The 7,582-nt window shown below is 47.3% G+C and overlaps 1 pseudogene; it reads right to left on the bottom strand.

The window, feature by feature from the left end:
• Positions 1 to 4,272: 4,272 nt before the first annotated feature.
• On the bottom strand, positions 4,273 to 7,367 carry LOC146608640 (uncharacterized; annotated as a pseudogene).
• Positions 7,368 to 7,582: the final 215 nt, after the last annotated feature.

The raw sequence follows: 7,582 nt of genomic DNA, 5'->3' as shown, positions 1-7,582 counted from the left end.
CAGGGGCTGCGTTTTGTGTGGCGGATGTCAACGCGAGCTGCTTATCGCCTGTGCAGCTACCGGCAGCTCAGTTAGCTCCCCCGCAGCCACTCTCAGCTCGGTTAGCTCCCCCGCAGCCACTCTCAGCTCGGTTAGCTCCCCCGCAGCCACTCTCAGCTCGGTTAGCTCCCCCGCAGCCACTCTCAGTTCGGTTAGCTCCCCCGCAGCCATTCTCAGCTCGGTTAGCTCCCCCGCAGCCATTCTCAGCTCAGTTAGCTCCCCCGCAGCCAGTGCTCCTCTTAGCTCAGTCTCCTGTGCCTCCTTCAGTTCAGTCTCCTGTGCCTCCTTCAGTTCAGTCTCCTGTGCCCCCTTCAGTTCAGTCTCCTGTGCCCCCTTCAGTTCAGTCTCCTGTGCCCCCTTCAGTTCAGTCTCCAGTGTCCCCTTCAGTTCAGTCTCCAGTGCCACCCTCAGTTCAGTCTCCAGTGCCGCCTGTAGCGCAGGCCCCAGTAGCTCCAGTGCCGCCTGTAGCGCAGGCCCCAGTAGCTCCAGTGCCGCCTGTAGCGCAGGCCCCAGTAGCTCCAGTGCCGCTTGTAGCGCAGGCCCCAGTAGCTCCAGTGCCGCCTGTAGCGCAGGCCCCAGTAGCTCCAGTGCCGCCTGTAGCGCAGGCCCCAGTAGCTCCAGTGCCGCCTGTAGCGCAGGCCCCAGTAGCTCCAGTGCCGCCTGTAGCGCAGGCCCCAGTAGCTCCAGTGCCCCCGCTACCCGTAGCTCTGGCTCCAGTATCACCGGTTTCACTCATTCACTCCATGCAGGGAGAAAGTCTAATTTCACCTCAAGGTGCTTTTCATGGTTCAGCCGCCATTGGCACAGTTTGCCGCTCCAGGGCTTCCCCAGAGGCTAGGTCTCAGTCCCCGGCTGATTCTGGACCCCTGAAGTTTATGCAGCCACCTGAGAACTGCACCATGTCAGCGTTGCCTGGGCAGAGCCAGTGCTCAGTGCATCGCCAGTCGCCTTCGTGTTTGCCAGAGGACTCCATGACTGCTGGCTTAGTGGTGACTTCTGCTGGAGGGTCCGTAGGACCGCTCCGGCCTTCGTCTCTAGTCTCCGCTGGAGGGTCCGAGGGACCGCTCCGGCCTTCGTCTCTTGTCTCCGCTGGAGGGTCCGAGGGGCCCGTTCAGCCTCCGCTGGAGGGTCCGAGGGGCCCGTTCAGCCCGTCCAGCCGCCTGCTGTAGCTCCATCATCATCCTCGCCTGCTGCAGCCTCCGTGTCTTCAGCCTCGCCTGGCCCAGCCTCCGTGTCTTCAGCCTCGCCTGGCCCAGCCTCAGAGCCTTCAGCCTCGCCTGGCCCGGCCTCAGAGCCTTCAGCCTCGCCTGGTCCGGCCTCTGCCTGTGCTTCGCCTGGTCCGGCCTCTGCCTGTGCTTCGCCTGGTCCGGCCTCAGCCTGTGCTTCGCCTGGTCCGGATCGCCATCGCCTGAGTCGCCGCCGTTGCCTTCCGCGCGGTCGGCCCCCTGAACTGCTCCATCGTCTCCCTCGTCGCCGCCGTTGCCTTCCGCACGGCCGGCCCCCGGACCGCCATCGCCTGAGTGGCCGCCGTTGCCTTCCGCACGGCCAGCCCCCGGACCGCCATCGCCTGAGTGGCCGCCGTTGCCTTCCGCACGGCCGGCCCCCCGAACTGTGTCCACGTCGCCGCCGTTGCCGTCCGCACGGTCGGCCCCCCGAACTGTTTGGACTCCTGTGCTGTCGGCCCCCTGGCCGGCCCCCTGAACTGTTTTGGACTCCTGTGCTGTTGGCCCCCTGAACTCTTCTGTTTTGGGCTCTGTTTTTTCCTGTGTTCTGGTGTGCTTCGTTTCTTTTGGTTTTGGTCTCGTTTTTTGTTTTTGTCTTTTGGCCTTCTGGTGCTCCGGTTTTGTTTTGCTTCAAGCCCTCCTTCCTGGGCCCCCGCCGCCCGCCCTGGTCGGGTTGTTTTCTGTTTTTTCTGGCTGTTTTGTTTCTTGTTGGGCTGTCTGGAGCCAGCCTTTGAGGGGGGGGGGGGTACTGTCATGATCCTGGGTCCTTTTGACCCAGCGTTTTGTGTTTTCTCTTCGAGATTTTGGTTCTGTTCTCCTCTAATTGGTGTTTACCCTGTTCCCCCCCGTGTGTTCCTGTTTTATTGTGAAGGTCTGCGTCTTATGTGAGTGTTTTCAGTTTGCCTCCCTGGTCTCGTCATGTTAACCCTTTAGAGCCGATCGGAGCGGGAACGCTCTGTTATGCGTAACTATTTTTAAATCCCGGTAGCACTGCAACCACGTAAGCTAGCGCAAAAATTTTTTTTGCATATGAAACCGGAGGAGTTGTACTTACATATTGTGCCATCAGCTTGTCCTAGGTCACGGTTTCCTTCCACATAAAGCTTTGCAAAAACTGCATAAAAAGCACTTGCAGGAACAAAAACATAATATTCCAGAAACAAGCTTTGCCGGTCCGATCAGCTGTTCAAAACACTTCCTACGTTGGAATAGACGTCAGCGCGAACTTTTGCATTTCCGCCATTACCTGGCCGAAACCGGAAGTGACGTCATTTTCGCGGAAATGTAGTCTTTTTTGCGATCAGGGTCTCAGGGCCTATACTGCTCTTTTTAAAAGTTATCTTTGACTTTATGACTTTCTGTGTCGTTTCTGGGATGCTTAGGACTCATATTGCACTGCTGGAAATAGTTTATTTTGATGCATATGCTGCTTTTTTGCAAATTTGCAGTATAATATTTATTTTCGTTTTTCCTGCAGTGTATAAAAATTGGTGTATTTCAAAAATAAAACTATGAAGACACTCAAAATAAATTTCCTGTGGTGGGAAACTATTTTGTGCAACTTTTTTGTATTTACAGTTTTGAGGGATAAGCCTCTTAAATTTCTCTAACTACAAATATATGTTAAAAAATCAAAAACGATTTTCAATTTTTTTGTAGTTTATTGCACTTTTTTGCAATTTATGTAATTACTATGCACTTAATGAATACATATTATTAAAATCTGGGCTATAATGGTTGTATTGATGTATAGCAACTTGAAATGCTCCCAAAAATGGCTCCACAGCATGTAAAAATATAATATAAGCTCTGGCGGACTTGGTTCTATGGTAGGTCTTAAAGGGTTAATCACTCCCAGCTGTGTCTCCCACCTGTGTGTAATCTCCCTGTGTTCTGAGTGTATTTAAGTTGTATTTTCTGTCTTAGTAATCGCTGGTTCGTCTGTGTTGTTTCCCCTCGGTCTCCCTGCGTCTTCCCGTATGTATTTCCCCGGACCTCCCTGCATCCTCGTTTCTGGTTTGTGTTATTAGTTCTACCCAGTTTAGGTTTTCCTGTTTCATGGTACCCACACCATTGCTTTTTGTATTTTCGGTTGTCAAATAAACACTCATCTGCACCAGAGCTGCCGCATTTTGGGTCCTATTTCATATTCCACACGGCTTGCCCCGGCAAACCGTGACAAAACGTCAAATAGAAAACTGATTAAACAGAAGTATGAGACGGTCGAGAATTTACACCAGTGTCCTGTTATATTTTAGATAGCAAGGAGCAGACGGCTGAGTTTATTAAACTCCACCGAGACAGCGGTGACGCTAATCAGAAGGCTAAACCGTCCAATTACTTCCGGCCTACCCGACCTTCTGAGGACCCGACCCACGTAGACCGCGAAGGCCGGGTCCTCAGGAGGATGCAGCCCATGAATTTGGACACGACCAATGAATATTTTTAAACAGGCAAGTATTCTGTTAGTAGAGCATTTTTTAGATATTACTTGTTAGATCTTTATTAACAGGATTGTTTGCATCTTTCTGAATACATCTTAGTGACATGGCAGCCGTCAGTTACATCAGCCCTACAAACCTAAGTGACAGATGATGCGGTGGACAGTGGAAACGAGCATCCCTAGACCTTATGGAGATCACCCTGTATGATGTTCCATTTACTGGCTGGAAATACAAACCAAGGTCTTGCTTGTGGCACCTCCTCCATCTCTCTGGTCCTGGTCCAGCACATTCAGCAGCACATTCAGCAGCACTGCCCGAGACTTCCTTCCTGCCCAGCCAAAGATCAGACCTGGTTAAAAGTACCTGTGCTTACTGGGACACTCAGGTTAATCCTAACTGTAATAATAATTCGTAAGAATTCATGTTTTTTGTTGTTTTTTCTATTGTTACTTTTTTCAGACATTTTAATTAATTGTGTTGATAAAATTTATGTTGTACATAGTTTCTTTTTTTTTTTTTTTTTAAAGGAAAAACAATGCAAATAAAGGTGAAGCATTTACAGAAATTTAATCCTTTTTTTTTTCAACAAGTTTCTCAAGCAAACCAAACAGTCTGTCCATTCTATCTTTTGCCTCCTGTGCTCTTCTTTCCTCCATTTCCCTCTGCAATCTCATGTCCTCTCTGATTAATCCAAAAACTCATCCCTGTCCTTCTTTCTTTTTGCCCCTCTTTGCTCCACCTGGCCCTCATCTTCCTGCTCTTCCTCATCCAACACTTGGTTGCCCACTGCTGAACTGGGCCCTGGAGTGTCCTCATGGATGGAAGCAATTAGCACTGGAGGCTTGGTAGAAGGCCTCCGTCCTAACACCTCATCCATGAGGGCAAACCAGGGCCATGTAGCAGCAGTGGGCTTCCCACTCACTCCCTCGCCTGACCCTGGATACTTGAAGTCCTAAGGGCAAAGGAAATAAAAAGTGGCAGTTGACAAAAAAAGCAACAGTACAGGTTTACATGAATAAGTTTTTAACTTGCTAAAAAAAAAACATATTTGAATACAGCTGTACATACTTTGTATTTCTTTTTTTAAATTGTCCCATTTTTCGCCTGCAAAGTGGTGACTTTACCCTGCAGGCCCATCTTCTCAAGAATGGCCTTAACAGACAGAAAATAATAGAGCATATCAATCTTCTTAATTCCTGAACAGTATACATAGCAAAATGTACACACTTCCGACTAAAAGACAGATTAAGCTCTCTCCCTTATACCTAACAGATTAAAAGCGGCATATTGTTGCTGTACCTCCAACCCACAGTGGCTGAGTTTTTGGCACCGGTAAACAGTTGCTCATTGTCGCTCCGGAGTAATCGGCCTTCAAATGCGGCCTCTGGAGGATGCAGCCGACGTTTTGGGACACAGCTTGACTGTAGAAAACATGAACGACGCGACAGCTCCCCAAAAATGAAGCCAAAACGTCTCTATCGCCCCCTGCTGTCTGGCTGCAGTATAGGTCATAAACCCCGCCTCCTCCATGTTAGCGGATGGGACTGAAATAAATTAATTCTCCTTAGATAATTTTTTTCCAAAGATCCTTTCTTTTGTTATCAATAGTTCTCATCATGCTGATTGATGTCCAAGGGGTCTCCTTTCCCATAAGTTTGATTCTGATTCCTACCGCGGTGGTGTTAAATTGGGGTGAAACGTAACAGCTTTGACTGGCAGCTGCAGTCATGGAGAAACTTGCGTATCTCTGTTCGGGAATGGCAGATAGAGCGTAGGCTCTGAGAGGAGGGCCAGCGTTTACGTTACGAAAACACGACCGAGTGTTTTAACCTGACAGCCTGAGGTGTTCTTCAGTAAACTGGACTACTCGACTGAAGGACCCGAGGCCCCGCTGCACTTTTTCGGTAAGTTAAACGTGTTTGTAAGCTAATCCGTAACTACCGTCCTTAGCTAGGTCCTGAGACCTAGCTAGCTAAAATGAGCACTCGGCTGTCAGGGTTCATTTAGCTAATCTGTGCAGGTGAATGAATTTGCTAAAGAAATCAAGAGAAACGCCCCAGGCTACTCAGTCACTAATTACTGTTACTGTACTTTTATTACAAGTATTATGCTGTAAAAGCAACAGGCTACACCCTGCTTCAGCTCCTGTGCAGAGCTGAATATTAAATATGTGCAAACAACAGCATGTTTTCAGTCTCTTGCCACATCTGTAAAGGCAGTAACTTTTTTTTTTTTTTTAAAAAAGCTTGTACCTTGTAGATCCTCATTAATCAGGAACTATGGATTAAAGTACTGTAGTGTACTGTAATACTGAAAAAAATGTAAGAGAAGAACTTCAGATCCTGAGTGTGTGAGGACAGAAGAATCAGCTTTATTTCAATTTTGAGGGATAAAATTTATATCTGAGTTTGATGGTTCTGTTCTCTTTGTGATTACAGGAGCTGCCCTCAGATTCAGACCTCAGCACCACCCAGTGACAGCAGACAGATCATCCAACATGTTCACATGTTAACTGCAAAATGAACTGATGAAAATAGTGCAAAGGTTAAAGTACAACACGTGCTGCAGTGAAAGCTGCAGCTTTATTGATAAAGTTAAAGACAAAAAAGCAAAAGCATTAATCACCCATGTAACTGTGTCACTATATATCAGCATTAACAGGACCTCAGTTTGGTGTTTCACAAAGCTGCTGATCTCAGACCTGCACAGCTTCCGTTTTAAACACTTGATGTAAATGGTAAATGGTAAATGGCCTGTATTTGTATAGCGCTTTTCTAGTCCCTAAGGACCCCAAAGCGCTTTACACCACCTGTCATCCACCCATTCACACACACATTCACACACTGGTGATGGCAAGCTACAATGTAGCCACAGCCACCCTGGGGCGCACTGACAGAGGCGATGTACTCAGCTGCATGAAGAGCACATGAGATTTTCTCTAACACAATTAAATAAAACCTGATGAAGGTCAAAGGTCATCACTTGTATGCTGAACTACAAACTTGTCATCTGGAATTATTTCACAGTTTTTGCACATAGTGGGTTATTTACCATAAAGTGATTCAGAGTTATTCATACCAGAGTAACCAGAGAGGATCATATATTTTTAAATAAATATATAACTTTCTACAGGACTGAATATAATATCTTTATGTAAAGGTCTGGAGCCTCTGGGGAGTATCCGAGTATTTATAACATTACACAAACCAAAGGTCTCCATCACAGTGTTCATGAAATGCTGGGTTTATCCATCTCCTGGGGCGGGCCTACGGAGGAGTGCTGAAGATTTCCCTGTGAGGGAGCTGCTGGTGAAGATCATGAGTCCTGCTTGATCAATGTGATGAGCTTCAGTGTTCCTGGTGTTTCTTAAATGATGCCTCTTTCAGTGGGTCAACAGAACTTCTGGCACAGGACAGCTGTGATGAAAGAAAGGGAAGAAGTTTCTCCAAACCTCTGGACCCAGAAACCCAGCTTGGTCCTGATGGTCTCCTTCACAAGTTTCTCTCCAGGGTGAATGTAGCTGTTGATATAATATGGACTTTATTATTAAATGAAAAGAACAAATTAGACTACACTACTGAAACGTTCTGCTGATGTTTTTAAAGTTTCCATGTTACCAGGATGTAGAGGGCTCTGAAGATTTAAACAGTTTTAGATCCATTACACTCACAGTCTTATGTTAAAATCTCAAAGGACAGCATTATATTTTTGATATTAACAGTAATTCTGGGCCTCTGTAGAGTGTGCAGATGAACTCATCGCTGTCTAAAAATGGATAAAAAAAAACATAAGTGCTGAATCCTTCAATAACAGAGACTATTAGAGTATTCGGTGTATAGCATCGCTAACTAGCTAGCAACAAGCCTCCAACACTGT

This window comes from Diplotaxodon limnothrissa, linkage group LG23 (assembly GCF_057381915.1).
Source record: "Diplotaxodon limnothrissa isolate DT_005_m linkage group LG23, D_limnothrissa_male_GT1.1, whole genome shotgun sequence".
Taxonomy (NCBI): domain Eukaryota; kingdom Metazoa; phylum Chordata; class Actinopteri; order Cichliformes; family Cichlidae; genus Diplotaxodon; species Diplotaxodon limnothrissa.
Note: the sequence above shows the minus strand (reverse complement) of the source record. Positions and strands in the feature narration are given on the sequence as shown.